At 37.8% G+C, this 19,424-nt stretch overlaps 1 long non-coding RNA gene across 5 annotated transcripts in view; it reads left to right on the top strand.

The window, feature by feature from the left end:
• The first annotated feature begins 1,760 nt into the window (after nucleotides 1-1,760).
• The window catches only part of LOC112985170 (uncharacterized), a 42,867-nt gene continuing 25,203 nt past the window's right edge, over nucleotides 1,761-19,424 (top strand). For 3 of the 5 annotated variants that reach the window (XR_003259675.2, XR_003259674.2, XR_010392392.1), the window contains exons 1-3: nucleotides 1,761-1,857; nucleotides 8,141-8,258; nucleotides 16,639-16,703. This is a non-coding gene — a long non-coding RNA (uncharacterized LOC112985170). Of the gene's footprint in view, nucleotides 1,858-5,067; nucleotides 7,887-8,140; nucleotides 8,259-16,638; nucleotides 16,704-19,424 lie in introns of those variants that run through there. The other 2 variants (XR_010392387.1, XR_010392388.1) reach the window with 2 other exon arrangements.

Here is a 19,424-nt window from a genome sequence, read left to right as displayed (position 1 = left end):
CATTATTAATAAATTTTATACATCTGTAGGGAGCAGTGTGACACAGGAGAAAAATGTACTGTGTAGAAGGGCATTTCTTCCAAGGCTTTACCTGACAGAGAAAATCTTTTAAACTACACGCTCAGCAAACACATTCTAAAACGGATTTAAAAACTCTCCTATTTTACAACTTGGACTGAACAGATATTTTCATCACATGAGTAATGGATGATTTCTGTAGATGTCAGTCTACTGGAACTGGAGTGAAACAAAACTTACTGAACAGCTAAGCAGAAGCAACTGAATAAATTGAGAAGTTCTACCAAGGAAGACGGTATTTCACCTGCAATTCTTTAAGAAAGCTGTTTGGTTACTAAATCTCTTTTTCCTCATTTGAAAAACATAGAATATTAAAGTTTATAAGTTAGAGAGAAAGCCTTCCTTTTTCACTCTGAGAAGGTTTAACAGAAAGAAATCAAAGAATATGTGCTCAGTTTCCAGCATGAAAGCAGAATGGCAGTTACCCAAATTATCTGAAACAGTTCTGACATTGTACAGGACTATGTAGAGGAGTAGCAACACTACAGATAGTTATTCAAATTATTCAGTATTAAAGACTGTGATGAATTCTAGTCTTGATTTATAGGTTTCTGAGTAGGTATAATCCTAGCAGATTAAATTTTTATCAGTTCTAAATTACTAAAACTTTATTGACGTCAGCAGATTTTGTAGCTGCTCTAGTGTTAACAGATAGAAAAACTGGACAGAACAATTATAACTGTCCGTATACACTCCAGAGTTCTGAATCAGTTGTCAATCCCTCGAATATAAATCTGAATGTCATTATGAGCAGATCAATGAAAATCTGTTCAACAAACACAAGAGGTCAGCCTGTATAAAGAAAGAGAAAGAAAATAAAATCAGAAATATTATAATCCCATTTTTGTATATATATGTAAAAGTATTGATGTGAATATGTGTATAAATGGTATTTTATATATATGATCTATATTACATGATGTATATATAGAGCATTATTTTGGTTATTGGCTGTTTTCATAGAGAAGCGCATAAATGGGTGATGGAAAACCATTAGAGCTAGAGAGAGACTCTGGCTTTCTGGATAGCAAATTAGAATGCTAGAGAAGGGAAAAGTAAGAATAAAATATAGTAGAAGCTTACTGAAACTTTAAGTGAGCCAAAGTGAGTTCTCAGGAACCCTTAAAACTTATAAGTAAGAAATACACTTTTTTCACAGTATATAATTAAATAATAGAACTCGTTTTCAAAATGAGGCCAACAGCCTGGAGCAATTTAAGGAACAGACAATAAAAGACAATAACCCTTATGCCTCAAGCAAAAAGCAACCACTCTCAAATGGGCATTCAGAGTACGATTTATTTAACAGTCAGGTTAGTGCAACATTGTGCAGTAGGTTTTTATTCTGATGAGGTTACTCTACATTAACAATGACTATTGAGAGTTGTTGCTAGAAAAAAATGTGTTTTTTTATTGATTCTGTGAAGCAGGTTACACCAGGAACACTGGGAGAAACTCACTAAGGAAAATAACTCATTGTTTGAATTGAGTCATCTTTAAGGAAGAAGTCTAAGAACAACCAAATGTTATGAGAAAGTTTGAGCTGATTTTTTTTATCTTATTTCTACTGAGAAGCCTCTAATGATAGAGTCACAAAGTCACTCAGGCAGGAAGGGCACCTAGGAGGTCACCAGCCCAACCTCCTGCCCGAAGCAGGGCCAGCTCTGGGACCAGACTAGCCTGCTCAGGGCTGGGTCCAGGTGGGTCCTGAAAACCTCCAAGGACGGAGCCTGCACAGCTCCGCTGGGCAACCTGCTCCACTGCCTGCCTGTCCTCAGGGTGAGAACATTTTTCCTTATATCCAGCCTGAACCTCTCTTGTTTCAACCTGTGTCCACTTGTCTCTCATCTTTCCACTGCAGGACTGGTTCTCCCAGTTTGGTGTCCTCTGCAAACTTGTTTGAGACTACTTTATTAAATAAAATGCTTGTAAAAATGTCAGGGAAATTACCTACCCGTAGGAGGTTTCTTGTACCTTCTTCTGGCTGCCGCTGCCATACTAGATTAGACAGGCTATGGTTCTTGCAGTCGTAAGTGTTATGCCTCTTTTTCTCTTTTTGCTTGCTTGGATATATTGTGAACATTTTGCCAGCACATTCTTATCCCTACTATTTTCTGGAAAATTGTTTGTGTTCAGATAGTCAATGAAGGGAAGTGTGAGTATTATGAAACTAAGCAAAACCTGCATGTAATTATGTTTTGGGTGGCAGTTGTCTCTGAGTGTATTTTGTTATGAAAACCTAATAAAGAGACATTAAAAAGGATTTTCTTTTCAAAACAACGTTGAGATGTCTTTCGTAATGATATTTGATATTCCAGTATACTGATGCTTCAGAAGTGGGGAGTTAGGCAACTGTCTACCAAAATATTGGATGTTGATGTAGCAAGCTTAGTAGGTACTAGATGGAACATTTTATCAGGAGCTTTTGAGGAAAGTTTTTCTTGAGGGTTGTGTATTAAAGCATCTTGACAGACCATAGAAAAAGGACAGCAATGCTGTGCAAAATACATGTTGTCTCTATAGCTGTACATAGCATAGGTGCTTAATGAGTAAACATTGTAAAAATTCAGATTATAGGTATTCAAGTAAGTCCATTTTAGTAGAATCACTTGTGAAATCATGTATTATTCAATCTAACAAAGAATGGCAGAATTAGGCCCATAATGAAGGACTTTATCACAGTACAAGTCAAGACTGTCATCAGTATACCCTAACTTAGGCTACGCACTATAGATGAGAGTCCACATCTGCTTCCACTTAACAAAGAATGAACCAACCCTATATTTTGTGGGTTTTGCAGGTTTTCAAATAACCTTACATCAAGACTTTTCTTTGAATACGTTTCCTATTCTTTTTAAAGAAAAGTGAAAAGAAAAGATGGAGAAGAGAATGACAGAAGAAACTAAATATATTTTGGGAAGGAGACTGAAAATTAGCTTCTTTCTGGATCGGTTAGCCTGCCATAGAATCAGAATGTGGGATTTGGGGGAATTTTTTTTTGGCTTGTAAGGCTATATAATGTAACATTTTCATTGGATTGCACTCAGATTGAGTCTTTGTCCAGCAACAACAATCTCTTAAAGCTCTCCATCTTTTCACATGCACACCTGTTAGTATATTTTAAAGGAAATACTAAAAATATGTTACAAGTAGAGGCATAACATATGTCAGTAAGAATAAATGAGGTGATTTAGAATTGTATTAAAATCTTTAAGGTGTCTGGTTGGTGAGCCATGCTCCAAAGCACTGCAGATTGACCTCAGCTGGAAACAGGATATAGCCAAGCATGAAAACTGCTGCAATTGATCCTTGTCTCTCCTGCTCTCTTTGTGTTGCACGTTACACTGTGGCTTTGGTCTTTTATTGTAGAGCTGAAGTTTGTAAGAAATACTGGAAAATCTTTTGTGATCTGTGGTGAGTTGGGGCACGTAGTCAAAGCTGCACATATCCTTGGGTCTAAATATCTATTGCACGGTTGCTTGTAAACTTGGAGGACTGACCTCAAAGATCCATTTAGTCGCTTTCAGCACCAAAACCCCAGCTGGGAGCAAGGACAGAAATAAAAGAACGGGGATTTAGAACCACAGAGACTGAGAAGTTCAGGGGGAGCTCTCAGGGACAAATTTCCCGAGCAAGAGGAAATGTTTTAAAAGGAATATAGAAACAACTGCCAGACAAATATGAGAAAGAATGACTGCAAAGGATCAGAAAGATGAGAAAGAAAAGGAAATGGGGAAGAGAGGAGATGGAGAGAGGTTCCTTGACCATGAGGACAAGCCTGAGCTGGAAGACTGTGGCCCAGTGGAGAGATTTTGAAACCCAGAACGAACTGACCCAAATCCCACCTCTAAGGCAAGACAAATTCCACGTTGAAACAGGGAAAAAATTGCTCACTTTAGAAAGATTTGTATGTTTCTTGCATTGTATAATATAAATACTAGTTTGTTTTCTTCTTGTTGAATCTTTACCTGTTTTCTTCAACTATCACATATCTGTCAATGATCAATTATAAGCCAGTGTGCCAGAAGAGTGGAGTTTAGGGGTGTTTGGTCTCCTAGGGTACCACTGGTGGCTGGAGACAAGGACTGGCAGCACCTGTTTTTTTGAAAACTTATTTCCAGAAACTGGGGAGAGTCTGTGCTCACTAAGCATGCCACTGAGACTAACATCAGTGCTGTTGACTGGATCCTTCCTAATCACCAGTGAGAAGTGAAAGTCTTTTAAGCCCAGCATGTGTGTAGAGACATAGAAATCGGATGGATATTTACAAAAAGGAGCTCAATTAGCAGTGTTAATTTAAACACTAGACTACTCATAAATGCGAATGTGAATATTAGTTAGATCTCAAAATGTGTACTATAGTTTTCTTTCAAAGGTGGTGCTGCATATCATGCTGGAGTAAAAGTTCTCTGACATTGTAGATGCTCTAGTGTCTACACCTATATCCAACTTTACAAGCAACAAGCTTTTGAAACATCACTTTAAAAACTCTAATAAATAGATGTTCAGGCAAATAATTTATGAGAGATGTTAAGAAATGCTAGAAGATAAAATTTGGGTTGGAAATCAAAACTTGTATATAGATACATAAACAAGATCATTAATTAATAGATCCATAACAGTTACACATGGAAGAAAAATGTTTTAAGTCCTTTCTGTCTGTCAGTTCCAGTACATATGTCAAAGAAAATAAGATGAATCAAATACTGAAAGATGGGCTAGTAGTTTGATTAGCTAATGTAATTCTCCTGAATATAATTAATTTTTACAAAATACACTAGATGTTGCAGTTAAAACTATGTATCAAATAAAAATCCATATGGCCATGTTTTTTTCATTTGCAGCTTAAAATAACAGTACTGACCTTGGCACAAGGTAAATTCTTGAGATTAATGACCAGCTAGGGTTAATGAGCCTTGGCTGTGCTGCTGACCTTCATCTCCTCACAGCCAGTCATTAATCCTGAGGAAATTTATTTCACCTTGATTATTTTTACTTACATAACCCATGTACAAACCTCAGGAATTGTGGAAGGTATAAAAGTGGTTACTTCACGTAGAGAACTCTTACAATAGAAAACAAAATAAAAACAGTTTGCAAAGTTCAAAAAATCAGGCAGATCATATGACTGTGGTCAAAGTATTACTAACAACCTCGCTTTCATTGTGTGCTGCTTTCTCTGTGTGAATCTTGGAGCAATTATTGAAGAATATTGCAGAATATGAAAAATGTGGTGTTTGGCATTGCCTATTTAGTTCAGACATTTCTACAAAAACTTTCAACTTTGAATTTAAATGCCACATATAATATTTTGCCGTGATGTAATTCTTCAAAGCATCATTTGTCTTCCTGTCATTGGAAATGGTGCAAATCAGAACAATGCATTTTTGCTCATCAATTAACTCTCCATATCCACCTGCCATGCAGTTAACTCTTGCACTTAACTACAGTTTATTGGCAGAGATTTTGAGACAGAGAGATGATGTGATTTGCCTAAAACTTTTTTAATAGCAACAGATAGATTTACAATTAGATGATGAGATTTTTCTACTTAATGCTGATGTTAGTGTTCATTCCTGAAAACCATTTTCCCTTCTCTCTCTGTGCTAAGGGTGCTGCTCCTTATGACAACATAAAAAAACTTTCCATTCCTAGCACTAACAGCATCAGCAGGGCTACACACTTAGAAACAAATAGGGAGAAACAGAAGTAATGTGATACTCCTTTCTAGATCTGCTTGAACAGGCGGTTCTGGAAAAAACAGCAAACAAACAACAAAAGCAAAACCTAAAATTATGACTGAAACCGTAGACACAAATACTTCATGGTGTCAAAGGTCTTACAGTTAAATTTGGATTTGGATTCGAACCTCCTTTTCCCTCCAAAAACAAACAAACTGGGAGTGTGAGTTGCAAGACATCCTAGAATACTTTAGGAAAATAAGTTAATGAGTATAAAATATCTTTAAGCAAAGGCATTTTTCTTTGTAAATTAGTAGCGTTTAAGGCCAAGCAGGCCAATTATTATAATGTAGACTAACTTCCTATAGAAAACAAGCTATATACCCTCAAACAGGGTCTACGGAATATCTTTTATAAAAAGAAAAGTCTTGATTTACAGACTGTCTTCTTCATGGCATTTTATACTGACAAAGAAACATTACATATAGTAGTACACCATAAAGAGGAGCATGGTAATGAGAATGGGTCTTCTGTCAAGTGAAACTCAAGAGTGACAAGCTACAAAATACAAGTTTTATAATGAAAAATTGTGGGCAGATCCTAGATCATGTTCCTAAACTTTGTTCGCATTTTCCTTTGAAGAAGTCCAACCCATTCTCTTGGATGGACACTGTTGTGTTTTTTCACTGCATGGGTTTGCTATGCTACTTATGCACACTGGGTACGTGTCACGGCACTTCTGTCCTGAGGGGAACAGCACCCATCAGTGCTGTTTTTCTGGAGGCGACAAACCTAACCCTGAAAAGCAGCCACGCGAAGGATGAGCATATGCAGCAGTGCCATCTAATGGTGAAACCCGTGCTCTACGGCTTTCATGGGTTTGAAGAGGCTAAGCACTCGAGCATACCACGTGCTGGCAGGACCTGTACCCAGCTGTGTGAATTACTGCAGGCACAGAGAAATAAATTGATTTAAAAAAGGAAAAAGCATGGTCGTTGGCCTGGGCCGGTGTTCCTCTACCCAAAACTGCTCACCAGTGGATAATTTTGTGCAACATAGTGCAACAGTGATCACTGCGTAAAGACAATTTTGAAATTTGCCCTGCTACTAATGTCACAGCAAGAAGTCATACCTGGGCAGTGGTGGTCGTCCTCCACCCAGCTGCAGACGACACCAGCACTCCACAGTAAGGGGGGACAGGAAAAAGATCTGGCTAATTCCTCTATCATCATCTGGCTGAATAATGTCCCGGCCCTGCATCACCAGTGGTAGCAGCCACAGGGCAGCTGTGGCATTGGTCACCTCACTGTGGAACACCCCATTTCACTTGGAATAGTAATGGACTTCAAGGAGGTCCTCTGAAGCTGGCTACTCTTCACTCAGAGGCAATGAATGAGATCCCCTTCAGAAGAGGAAAAAAAAGCCTGTTTTCATAACCCTCAGTCATTACTGGCATGCTTATAAATAATTTTGCTGAGGCGATAGTGTGGAGAACAGACAAGGCACTGTTTACTCCAAAGGCCTGCTGAAGAGGGGAAGGTATCACTGTTCACAGATGGGGAGTGGGACCGGGCCTAGGCCGGGTAGTCTCTCCCTGCCCGTGGACACACGCCCCAGCTTGTGCAGGATATGATAACAATGCCTTTGTCACCACCTCCGCTATTATCTGCTACCAACCACTTGCGGCCTAAACTAATGTCAAGAGCCTGACCCACACCAAAGCTGCCTCATAAATCAAGTGAAAAGGGGAATTAATATCTACAACTACATGCTAATCAGGCATGAGGACCCATGATGGGGGGCCTCCACTATTTAGTTCTCTAAATCTGAAGGGTGGAGACCTTTGTCACAAGTTTTCATTAATTTCTTTTCCCTTTCCTTTTGAAAACCCAGTCAGCGGGTTGAGCCCAGAGGAGTGTGTCAGAGTGACATAGGTTCTGGCTAGTGATAAGGATGCCAAGAAACCTAATCACAATAGACATGCGCCTTAGAAACATATAAAATGTGACAATAACAACAGCTCTTTGGAGCTCCCTCTCAGCTGGTCTGGGACCCCCCCTTATAGCATCCTGCACACTTGAGACCCTCGCCCGACATGGAACAGGTCGTATTACCCCTGCTTGCTCTGTATGTAGTGTAGTGTGTTATTTTTACCCTGTTAAATACGGAACTTGCTATATTGTTTAAACTCTCTTGCTTAAGGATACTGGTGTACTTAATAAATATCTGAAACCTGATAACCGCCTGGCTGTTTGGTCAGTGAAGTGTTAAAAGAAAAAATACAAGTCACCCCGCTGGCCACGAGCGGTGTTCGTGACAGATAGGGTCTTATTTAATTTGGAATTGCACATCTTCCATCCTTTATGATTTTCTTGTTTCAGTTTTCTATCTAGTTCAGCCCTGCATTGCCTACCAGCAGTGTTCTGGCTTAAGAAAATTGGATGAGAAGCTCTAGAGATTCTGTACTTTAACCAGCTAAAACGGTAACAAATGAAAGATGTAAGTCTTTTTTTCTTTACCCACAAACAATTGATCTCAATGTTTTCCTAGCATTCCGAGGTGTGCTAGTCTGAGAAGCAAAAAGCGGGGATAGAAATAAAACTAACTGTTTTAATTCCGTCTGTAATTTCTGGCTCTGTGCAGATGTGGACTGAGCAAGCAAAGGAGTGGTTTTCCCAAGAGAAGCAAAAGCATCAAAATGCAGTTTCTTTATAAGGACTTTTGTTATGGCAGAAGCACATTTAATGAGAAGGAGAAGAGTCATCTTTCTACACACACTATATATAACTTTGTAAACCTTCCCTTTGAAGTATTTGCATGCAACTTAAGCTGTACTCAAGAATCCGTGAAAGTCTTTTCAAAGAAGTTAACTTTTTAATGAAAACATTTTCATAATACAGAAGTAAAAGCAAAAATTCGACTTTTCTCTAGGTCTGAGTAGATTTTACTGAAGTGAAACAAAAAGAAATCCAGGAATTGGTCAAAAGTCTGTTTTTAGTGCAGGTGTAATTTCTTGTGGTGGAGAGGAGGAAGGAAGGAAAAAGATCAGGAACTGGCAGGGAGTTTATCCCTTCAAGCTTGTGGTCTGATTAGATGGGGATAAAAACCTGCAGTCAGAGGGAGCATATTCAGAAAATAGCTGAATTCTGCTAAGGATAGTAGTGGTTGATGGAGGGCCGACTAGGTGGCAGTTGGTTGACATAACAAGGGACAAGTTGCTGAAGATTTCCAGGGCTCAGTCAGTGTGGAACTGGAAAAAGGAGGAGGGGAGTGAGTATATAAATCAATGAAGCAGGGAATATGCATTTTCCATCTCAGACAGACCCAACACTCTCTTAATATATTAGGCAGCTTGATACCCATACTAGATTACCAGCTGCAATGCAGATTTTTACTTTTTTTAAGGGAGATGAAAGAATTTGGTAAGAAAATGTGCAAGTAACTACTTCATTGGTCCTGCCATTCTGTAACATCATCTGAAATGTCTATTATTTATTTTCTGAACTTAGGGCATTTCAGTAATATGAAGTTTACCTAAAAATTCTTTTTTATGTCACATTGATGTTGGTATATGACTGATATTTTTAGAAATGTCAGCAATACAGGTATGTAAACATTAATGATTTAACTAAAAGGCAAGAATTGTGCAAGGCTTGTCACTCTTGCAATGTTTTTTTCAACTATGTCTTAATATCTAATGCCTGAAACAAACATCCTCAAATATTAAGCCATTGATTAACACCAGCTAGCTTGAAAAGACTTCTAGAAATGGAGAGCTAATTAGACAAACAGATAATCTAATATACGGCTTTGGTATCTCACCCCAGTTTTCTTTTCTTCCTTTCCTCTTGTGACAGGAAAGGAATATGTTAATTAAGAGCCCAGAGTAATAGATACCTATACATGTACATACATTTAGTACTGACAAAGCAGTTTAGTGCCAGCTGAGATTTTCAAAAGTCCCTACAAAGCCTTGTTTAAAGGATTGCTTTGTATAATTTTGTTTTAATGGCAGCAAACTGATGTTTTTCATTAAAAAGCACACTGAAGGAAGAAGACACAGAAGACAGAATAACTATCCTTTCAAGAGGTTAACAAAACACATTTTCCTTTGAGAAAATATATTAAATGATCATGCAAATAGATAATGCAAATGTAAAACATATAAAATTACCTAGGTGAATTTAAATTTGATATTCCTTAACTTTTGAATGCTTTCTAATCTTAATTTTGTTTTAATGTAGTTAAAATATATGATGAAAATTATATGTAAAAAAAGAAATGTAAATGAAGAAGAAGGTGTACTAAATCAATATATTTTAAAATCACCAAACCCCCACTATAAAAGTAATGGATACCCCTGTCATAACAGCAATTTGTCTAGAGATCTTCATTGTTAATGATAATGTTTTCCAGCCTCTGAAAAGCTGCTCCACACAGCAAACATAAATTTTCTGTTACTCTTATTATGTTATAATATGCTATGCTATGAGGAGTTCATGGAAGGAAAAAGCGGAAGTAGGATAAGAAACATTCAAAGATTCAAAGCAATAAAGGAGAATCTCTGTGCAGGAAGGCTGCCCACTTTAGCAATTTATTTTGGAGCTGTAGTGTGGCTTTAAAATGACCTGCTTGTCTCCAGTTACTGCGCGTTGATTCAGTTTACAGAGTGGTTCTGGTATGTGTGAACTAAAGTCCCTTTAGAGGAAACCAAACTGGAAGCTCCTCATCAGCTGTAGTTCTGTACTGGATGGGGATATAAACTTTTGGGTCAACATGTAGACTGTATCCCTCTGTGAAGGGAGATCCTTGTGGGGAACCTGGAAGGGACCTCTCCTTTGCCCAGTCCCTGCCACAGCCTCTTATATCCACTACTTCCATGTGCCAGTGCTTCTGGTAAATGTGCTGCTTTTGTGCATCTTGCACGCTTCACCTGCCACAGTGACATGGAGAGAGAGGAGTGCTTGAGAGCTATGGAGAAATTAGGACATTTGGCTGATAGCTGCAGAGAAGTGATATATATCACTAGCCTGACAGCAAGGACTGCCTTGCCTTTAGAAGTAGTTTCCCTGGAGATTTGAGCTGCAGGAGAGCTTTTCTGTGCGTCCAAGGGTTACATCAAAGATGCTGAAGGCCTGAGCGGCATCCATCCAGAGCACAGTAACTAGCCTTTGCCTTCTCTTGATGAGAGGAGAAGGATCTTCCTCGCCCTGGCACAGGAGAAGACAGCTTTGGGGCTCTTTGGAGGAAGAAGTGTAATGAGGGGAGGGTTAAGCAGGCCTCTGAGGTGGTTCAAAGCTCTATGAAGCCCTTGGCACAGCCTAGAGACTCTTCTAGTCCTGGACAGGCCTGTGGTGTTAGCACCTGTCTAAGGGTCTTCTCTGGTCCCTTCTCTGGTGAGGAAATAGAAATAGTGCTTAAATCTACCATTGCTCCCACTCGCCTCTAGCTAAAAGATTTGTGCTGTACCCTCTAAATTTACACCATAAAAGAACCCGGTTAGTAAAGGCAAATAATAGAGTGCAACTGAGCGTTCTTTCCTCTCACATCAGGGCAAATGCAGAAGTCAGGTGAACAAAATACGGATCTGGGAGAAAGTATTCATTCAGCCCAGTTGAATTGAGAGCTGCAATCCACTGCAATCCAAGGCCTTCACTTTCTAAGCCACTCAGACACTTTTGACAACGGAGACGTGAGGCGATTAGGTAGTCCATCCCCATGGACTACAGTGGGACAGCTACACCTTGGTCATTCCTTGCAGATATCTATGTGGTCTGTTGTTAAAGATCTCTGAAGTAGACTACATCATTTTCTAGGCAATCTATTACACTTCTACATTTTCCTTGAAATTAGAAGGTGCTTTTCAAAATGCCTATCCTAAATATCTTTCATTTCTGTTTAAGCCTGTGCCTCCTGGTTGTCTCCATCAACAACAAAGAGAAGAAAGATTTCTCTTTGCAGTAATCAGTACTGAAAGATTTTTATCATATCTGTCACTCATGCTGCTTACTTTTGAGTTATCTGTTCAGGATTAAATGCCTTTTAAGATATAATCACTGAATAGTATTCCACTTGAGGAGTACGTGTTAAAATCTACAGCAAGGACTGTACAAAGGTTCCTTCACAAATAAAACTATTATTTAGTGCCTGATTATTTGCTACCAGTTTGAATAGATGCTGCAGTTAAATATGGTCGCACCCTATTCACAACATATGTGCCAGAACAAGAGAAAAACAATTAGTCTTTCTGTTCTATTCAAATCACAGTTACTGCGGAGAAAAAAAGTTTCTTTCTTTCTGCAGGAGGATTTTTAAAAGGGATTCTTTTTCTCTCTAGCAATGCCAACATTCCTTTGACATTAGAAAACTTGAACAGATTTAAGCCCTCATTCAAAGCACTGTTTGTAGTACAAACATGCTACAGTTGTCAACACACAATGCACAAACACACAGGGGCAAAAATAGGCAGAATGGAATGGACATTAGCCCTTACTGCTAAACTGCTTGTGGGAGGGAGGATGAAACTATTTTTATAAACAAAAGGTCTCAAAAAGTCTATATTTGGACTAATTATATGACTGTGTTACATCTTGGCTAATTACAGCGGTCATGTTAAATAATTAAATTATTCAGCCATTTCCGTTTGTGTAAGAAGTGGCCCCAGATGGTCATCCTCATCCATTTCATACTAGTGTAGTGCAGCAGCACTACTTATTAAGAGCATATGGGGAAATATTTTTTAAGTGCAGCGTAGCTAGCTTTATTTAAAGAAATAAATAAACTGCAGTAATTCCTCAAACTTTTTATTCCACAAATGTTCTATAAAATTCTTGTTATATCCAGGCTCTTACAAAATAATTTTAAAAGTTGGCAAGGGAAATAAATGTTATTAAAACAAATCACTATTCCGTATGATTCACTATGTAAAGTGTGGTAAAACTAGTGTTGTCTATAGGGTTTAAGATATATACTCAATAAAAAACTTCAATAGAAAGCTCAATCTCTATAAAAGACAATTTACCTCAACACACTTTTGCCTCATCTACTTGGATTCCACAGGTTAGATTTATAACACAACCCAGGAAACAAGAGTTATTGAAATTCCACCTGTCCCCAGTGGTATGTACCCGAAAATGATTCCAAGTCTAGCATGATGTCAAAATGAATTCACTCACACAAGAGCAGAATTAGCTGAACTGCAAACATTTGATATTATCCAGACGCTCTTAGAAAACGTGGAAAAGCTAAACTGGGCTGAATTTTGATTAAGGAAAATATTATGCAAAAATGAGATGCTAAGAGTTCTGCTGAATTTTCAGCTCTGAAATTTATTTCGTTAGTCTTCCCATTCAGTGCTTAGGTGCACTGGTGGGCCGTTGTGCAAAGGGATGGCACTAACGTACACAAGGCCATGTTATTGCATCCTAACTGAACAGGTCTGAAGCAACACGCAACAAGCTCTGAAAGGTTATGCACATGATTAGAGATGATGCTCATGGCACAGCTCCTGGAACCTTAACTCCAAAGATGACAGAATTAAATGAGAAACAGGCAGTCCTATTGCACGAGAAACGGGCAGTCCTACTGCAGTGCTGATCCAAAGCTGGTATTCTAAAAGAACGCAGATGTCTTATTTTCTTTATCTGTTTGCAGGTGGCCATGCACACTGAATGACTGTACTAGTTTTTAGGGCTTTTGACTTTTTGTGTAAGCTATTTTTTGCATAGTGTGTCTGAAATAGGAAGCACCTGGAATAGATTATAAAGGATTAGGTTTTTCAAGATTTCTTATATTTATCCTTAAAAAAAGCATCAGTTAACTTCATACAAACTGACAGAGAGGAGAATCTGAAATTATGAGAGTTTTTTGAAGAAATATTTAGAATCCACTATCTTTAAAACTATTCCTTCCTATAACTGGAAGTTTAACTTCAGGATGGTCCATAAAGTCTCCTACCAACTCAGGAGGACAGGCTCTTTTTAAAAATATCTACATCCCCTTATTCTTTCTACAGTTCATGCTCAGTATTGAGTGCTGGCAATTTTCTGCAGACCTGCTCAGAAAGGAGCTTAGGCTGGGCAGATGGAGAAATCACCCCGTCAGGACCTTTGGCGTGAAACTAACCTCCTTCCCTGGGAAGATATGACACTGCGTTACTTGGGGAGGGGATGCTGAAGTAGCAGATGAACGTGGATAATGGGAGCATAACTGAGGAGATGCTCTGCGCGAGTGTGTGCAGGGGCATGCTCTTGCAGTGGAAATGCAGAGAGCAGAGCAAGACACTCATCACGGTGAGATTGAGTGGTACAGTAGAAAGTTTAAACAGATTTTGAAGAGGATACAGCTTCTCTTTTCCATAATGGCCTTCATTTGGTGATTGAAAGAGTGGCGAGCGTGAGTTAAGCATTTGCACAAGTGCGTACAATGCAGTAGGTTTTTTGGGATAAGTATCTCTGATATTAACACAAACAGCTAACTAACTCATGGAGGGGCTAGAAATTGCATGGTGTGCACAAGTCTTTTGCAGGCCACAAAAGATGTCTCACCACCGAATGGATTAATGGATGATTTCTATAGGCTATTGTTTTGCCTCCAATTGCTTAGTCCTCCCTTTTGGTGTCCCTGACCTTTATTAGGGTCAGAATTTTTTTCTGGTGTCAGGTTGCACTTGATTTGCATTTCAATGCTAATATACAGCTCATTAATGGATACTTTTCCCTCAAAAAGATACATAGGTGAGGATTCTCAGTATTAACTTGGGCAGGTTTAGCAAAAGGACAGGGCATTATCCCCTACTATGTTGTATTACTACTGCAAGGGCAAATAAAAAAAGTAGAAAAAAGTTTCAGTATTCCCTGGTAGATCAGTTTGTAATGGCAAAACATGTAGTTGTAGTAGTGTTCTGCTAAACAGTATTTAGAGTTCCTTTAATGCACAGATTTACAGCACATGGTTATCCCTTGAGAACATAAAATTCATATGTGCAAATATTGGAAACATATTGTAATTAAAATTACTGCTTTATTAATAGGTGGTTTTGTGAGCTATGTAATTTTTCCCCCTCAGCAAAGCTAGAAATAGTACAAAACAGACATACTTCATGAACTAAAACAGTACCAAGAAATTCAACAGAAGAAGTAGACTCCATGAAATATTCTAATCCATATAGACACTTCTCCCCACCTTGGGAGTATAAGCATGGAGATATATGGCATTTTGAATTGAAGCTCCAAGAATCTTTGTTTCTAAAAATGCAAGTTGCAATCTGAAATCTATGTGTAATTGCCTTTGCCATATTATAATTGCAATCACCCTTTATAATTTCTTGGGAAGGTCTGATAGGACTTACGGTTCTGAAGGACTTCATTTTGTAATGTTTAGCACTCATAACACAATGTCATTACCCAGGCAGTAGAAGGTGCTCTTGTATCAGCAAAAGATGTTCCTTCATTTGACGGGTTGGAACACAAAAAATCATACTGCCCCTCATCTAGCCCAGCATCTTGTATTTCAAAATCAATGGAGCCAAATGATTGCACAACCTTATTGCTTTTAATCAAGCAAGGCCAGTTTTAATTACATTCCAATTATATATATAGCTGTATTTGTCAAACAATTTCAGTTGATCTCTTGGGTGTCTTCAGTGGAACATTTATAAATTGTATAAATATATCCTATTGTTGTCAGGATTGCATGTGTTTTTACATATAAGAAATGGTGTGAGGGGTTTGGCTGGGAACAAGGAAATAAATGTCAATATCATATACATAATTGCATGCAATACCAGTATTGTCATAGCGCCTACGTTCTAAGTACATATGAGAGACAAGTTTTGTATGATTTCCTCAATATTGCTTGGGACAACAAGTTATTGGATAATAGTTTTCCATAAGCTTATTCCTGGTCTTAGCCTCACATAGGTCTTTCCATAAGACTTAATCACTTGTTCAGCCCTTCTCCTTAAGCACTATCCAATATCCTCATAAGGTCTGACTCTGGAACGTAACCACTTCTGGCTTTTCCACCTTACCTTGACTCTCCTGCAAATTCAAGCCTCCCATAAATTCTTCATCAGAAGAGCTTCATGATTGCTTTTGCTCACTTTCACAAGTCCTGTATCTCTAGCAACTGGCTTGTCCCACATGCTGGAGAGAGTTCTGACAACTCTGATAGTGCAGAATATTTCTCTTTTAAATAGAGTGAAAAAGCTAATTTCCTCTATGCTTAGTTCTTCTAGGAGATCAGAATAGATGAATGTCAGCTATAACTATTCTGAAATTTAAGGCTACTGACTTCAGGAATAGGAGCTGTGCTTTTTATAGTTAACAGTGATGGAGGGAAACTCAGCCGTTTTTCAGTTGTTTAACACCGTATCTGATAGCTGTGAGCATATAAATATCAGAGCATTGCTTCAGTTATACAAAAAAAAAATAAAATAAAATAAAAAATGGAGCTTTCCATCCCCTTTTATGTCTGTAGGTAAAATGAAGTGCGCAATTGTGAAAAAGGCTTGTGACTGAGCAGTTGTTGAGACTTTTAGTTCCAGTGGTTAGGACATGGTTCTTGGCCCTCAGAGAATGAGGTTTATGGAAGAAAAAGAGATAAGTAACACATGACAAGTTAGCCAGAACATTTAAAAAATGTTAACATTTTCCTTAGACATTAATGGATGAGTTTCAATTCATCCCTCCAAGATATAAAACAAATTACAGCTGTTACTTTCCAAAGGAAGATGCCTCTGCTATTTTAATTCTGAGAATGCCCTGGAAATGCTTTTATACTTTCAATCCCATCTTAGTATGAGTATACCAGCAATTATCATTAGTTTTATTCTCTTATTCTGCTGTAGTAAATAAGTCCCTTTTATGGATTTTTACAGTTCATGATGCTTCCCTGTGTGAAGAAAGCGCAGTGAAATTTTATGAAGCTTCAGTCTGCCAGAAGGTATGTCAGTTTGATACACATTAAGTTCAAGATAAAATGAAAATTTACTACTTATGTAACAAAAGTAAGAAAATACTGAAAAATGCAATTGTAAGTTGTGAAAGGACCCAGAGTTTTAGGACTAAGGTGTACCAGTTTGGGTGGCTACATCTGAATTCAAGTACCAAAATAAAAGCAGCCTCATTTTCAGGGAGGTTAAGTACCCACAGTGATGTGAAGCAGCAGGGAATCAGTAAGCCTGAAAACCTGCCCATTTTATGGTGAGTGCAGATGCCTATGAAAACTTTGGCAGCTACTTTTCATTTTTGGCTGGAGGTGACTTTTTGAGTGCAATTGATTAGAAACATAGCTTAGTTAGAAGATTATTTGCATGATGTTTTAATATCTGCCTCCAGAATGGAGCTCGCCTTCCAAACAACTTGTGGCCCTTTCTGAGAAAATCCATTTTAAAAAGAAGATAATCTTCCTATTATGTTTTAACCCACTTGTTGAAAAAGTCTGCTGAATTTCTGGCAATATCAGTAAGTGAAAGTGAGATTATACTAACAACATGATCCTATATTGGCTTTTTATCATATTTAGTTCTAAGCTAAGGCATTTGAATGAGGTAGACTTGAAAATGGGCCACCAAAGAGAATCACACAATTAGCAGCACAAATGGGTCAAAACAGTTTAGAAAAAAAATTGAATGAGGAGATCAGCAATAGGTAAATTTTAGCCAGTGTATTGAAATCCCGGACTTTCTCTGGACTGGTGGCCAGTGCCAGCTGGAATAATATTTTATCAGGGACTTCCATCATGTAACTGCAGTGCTGAATCTGGCCCAGAAATCTATGGCAGACCTTTGGTATCTTACCTAGGCTGCATAGGACTGTTACTCTATATATTTCACTTGCTTACCTTGCCTCCTTTCATTTTCATCTCTTAGTAAATATAAAGTGATAGAGCTTCCTTTTCTTGTGACTTCAAAGCAGTCTTACAAACTTTGCAAAATGACAGAAGAATCATTGAAGGAGCAAATCCTGGGCTATTTTTTCCCAGAGTTTAAAAACTATATATTCTGAACCATGTGAAATAATTTTAGTTTGCACTCAATTACACTTTTAAAACTGATTTTCTTTCCTGTTTGAGTGGCACCATCACAGAATCTATCTCAAGGTCACTTACTTGGTCAGGAATAATCTTGCCCTTAGATCTGTCCCTTACAGCTGAGATCAAAATACCTTGAATATCTTCTACAAATCCTGATTGATTACAGCACTAATTGTCAGCGAGAGAAATTGAAAGGATACATGCTTTAAAAAACCCTACCCCTCTCAAACATTGTAAATATTAATTAATATATAAGGATTTGTTAATGACATTATGGAAACAGAAGACAAAGATATGTTTTGAAGTCAATGTTTTCAAAAATAATCGGTGGCTTTGGGGCTGCAGTTTCTGCATATAATCAACTAGAGACAGTCTAAATGTCTAGTATCTTCAGGCACTGTCTAATAAACACTTGTGAAAGTGTCACAGTTTGTGCAGTCAAAATACATGACATCTATTATCTCTGGATATAATGAAAGAGCATGAATACACTTCTCTAGCCTTTTTCTTTAGGATTTTTCGGAGGGATTTAAAATTAAATGATAAATGTAACCATACACAATTAAATGGAAAACATTAACTTGGCTTTTTGTATTGTCACTGTTTTATTTAAAAATGGTGTCTTATAGAACACATTTTTATCAGAATCAAAAAAATATCCTGAGGGCTACCATCCATCTGCACTAAAGAGTAAAACATGCAAGGCATACTTCTCCTTTTGTGTGGAGAGTGGGAAGGGTAATTCCAAGCATACAAAGTACTTCCGTTCTCTTAAATCCTTACTTAGTCTTCATTAACATAGTACTTAACCTCTCCCAATCTTTAGTGTGTATGATTTCCCAATGTACTCATAAGGCAGGAAAGGACTATTACTCAATTATAATGGTCGGGAAATTCAGGCCCAAAGAGTTGAATGACCTTGGTTTGCCTTGCTGAAGAAGTTTGTGACAAAGCAGGGAGGAAACTCACTTCAGATCACAGAGCAGCACATAATCAGGGAAACATGCATACTCTCTAAATTCACTGATTTTCTCTCCTGTTTTAGGCTTCCTATACACTCTTGCTATCTATCTTTTGCACAAAGAAAACTCATCAAAAAACAAACACAGAAATTGTGCTAGCTTTTAATGAAATTACTTTTATATGAAAGAACATTTTAACAAAGAAAATTTTACCTACCTTCTTATAGTTGTATGATGATTGATTTTTCTTCAGACCTAGGAATAAGGAAAAAATATCTGTGAATAGATATTAAAAACCTCAGTCCATCACGTGAATACCTTGGAAGGTTCTGATGCAGAATGTGCAGGTCATTGTCAATGACTAGTGCAGCACCAATTATATTTAAAAAGTAATCTATACTGATTTTCCATCATGACTACAAGATGAAAGTATTTCCTAAGTAACTTTGATCGAAACCAGCCATTTCCATGAAACAGAAAGCAATCAGATTTTCTTCAGTTATATATTTTTAGGAAATACTACCAGCTGTATTGTCAAAGCACTGAATAGTGGCATGCTAAAAGCCATGTAATTAAGCACAGAAATAGACTGAAACCATTATTCCTTCTAGGGAGAAAAATGGGATCTTGATAGCCACACCTAAGACTATTCCTCTTTGAATCAGTA

The sequence above is a fragment of the Dromaius novaehollandiae genome, chromosome 1, assembly GCF_036370855.1.
Source record: "Dromaius novaehollandiae isolate bDroNov1 chromosome 1, bDroNov1.hap1, whole genome shotgun sequence".
Taxonomy (NCBI): domain Eukaryota; kingdom Metazoa; phylum Chordata; class Aves; order Casuariiformes; family Dromaiidae; genus Dromaius; species Dromaius novaehollandiae.
Note: the sequence above shows the minus strand (reverse complement) of the source record. Positions and strands in the feature narration are given on the sequence as shown.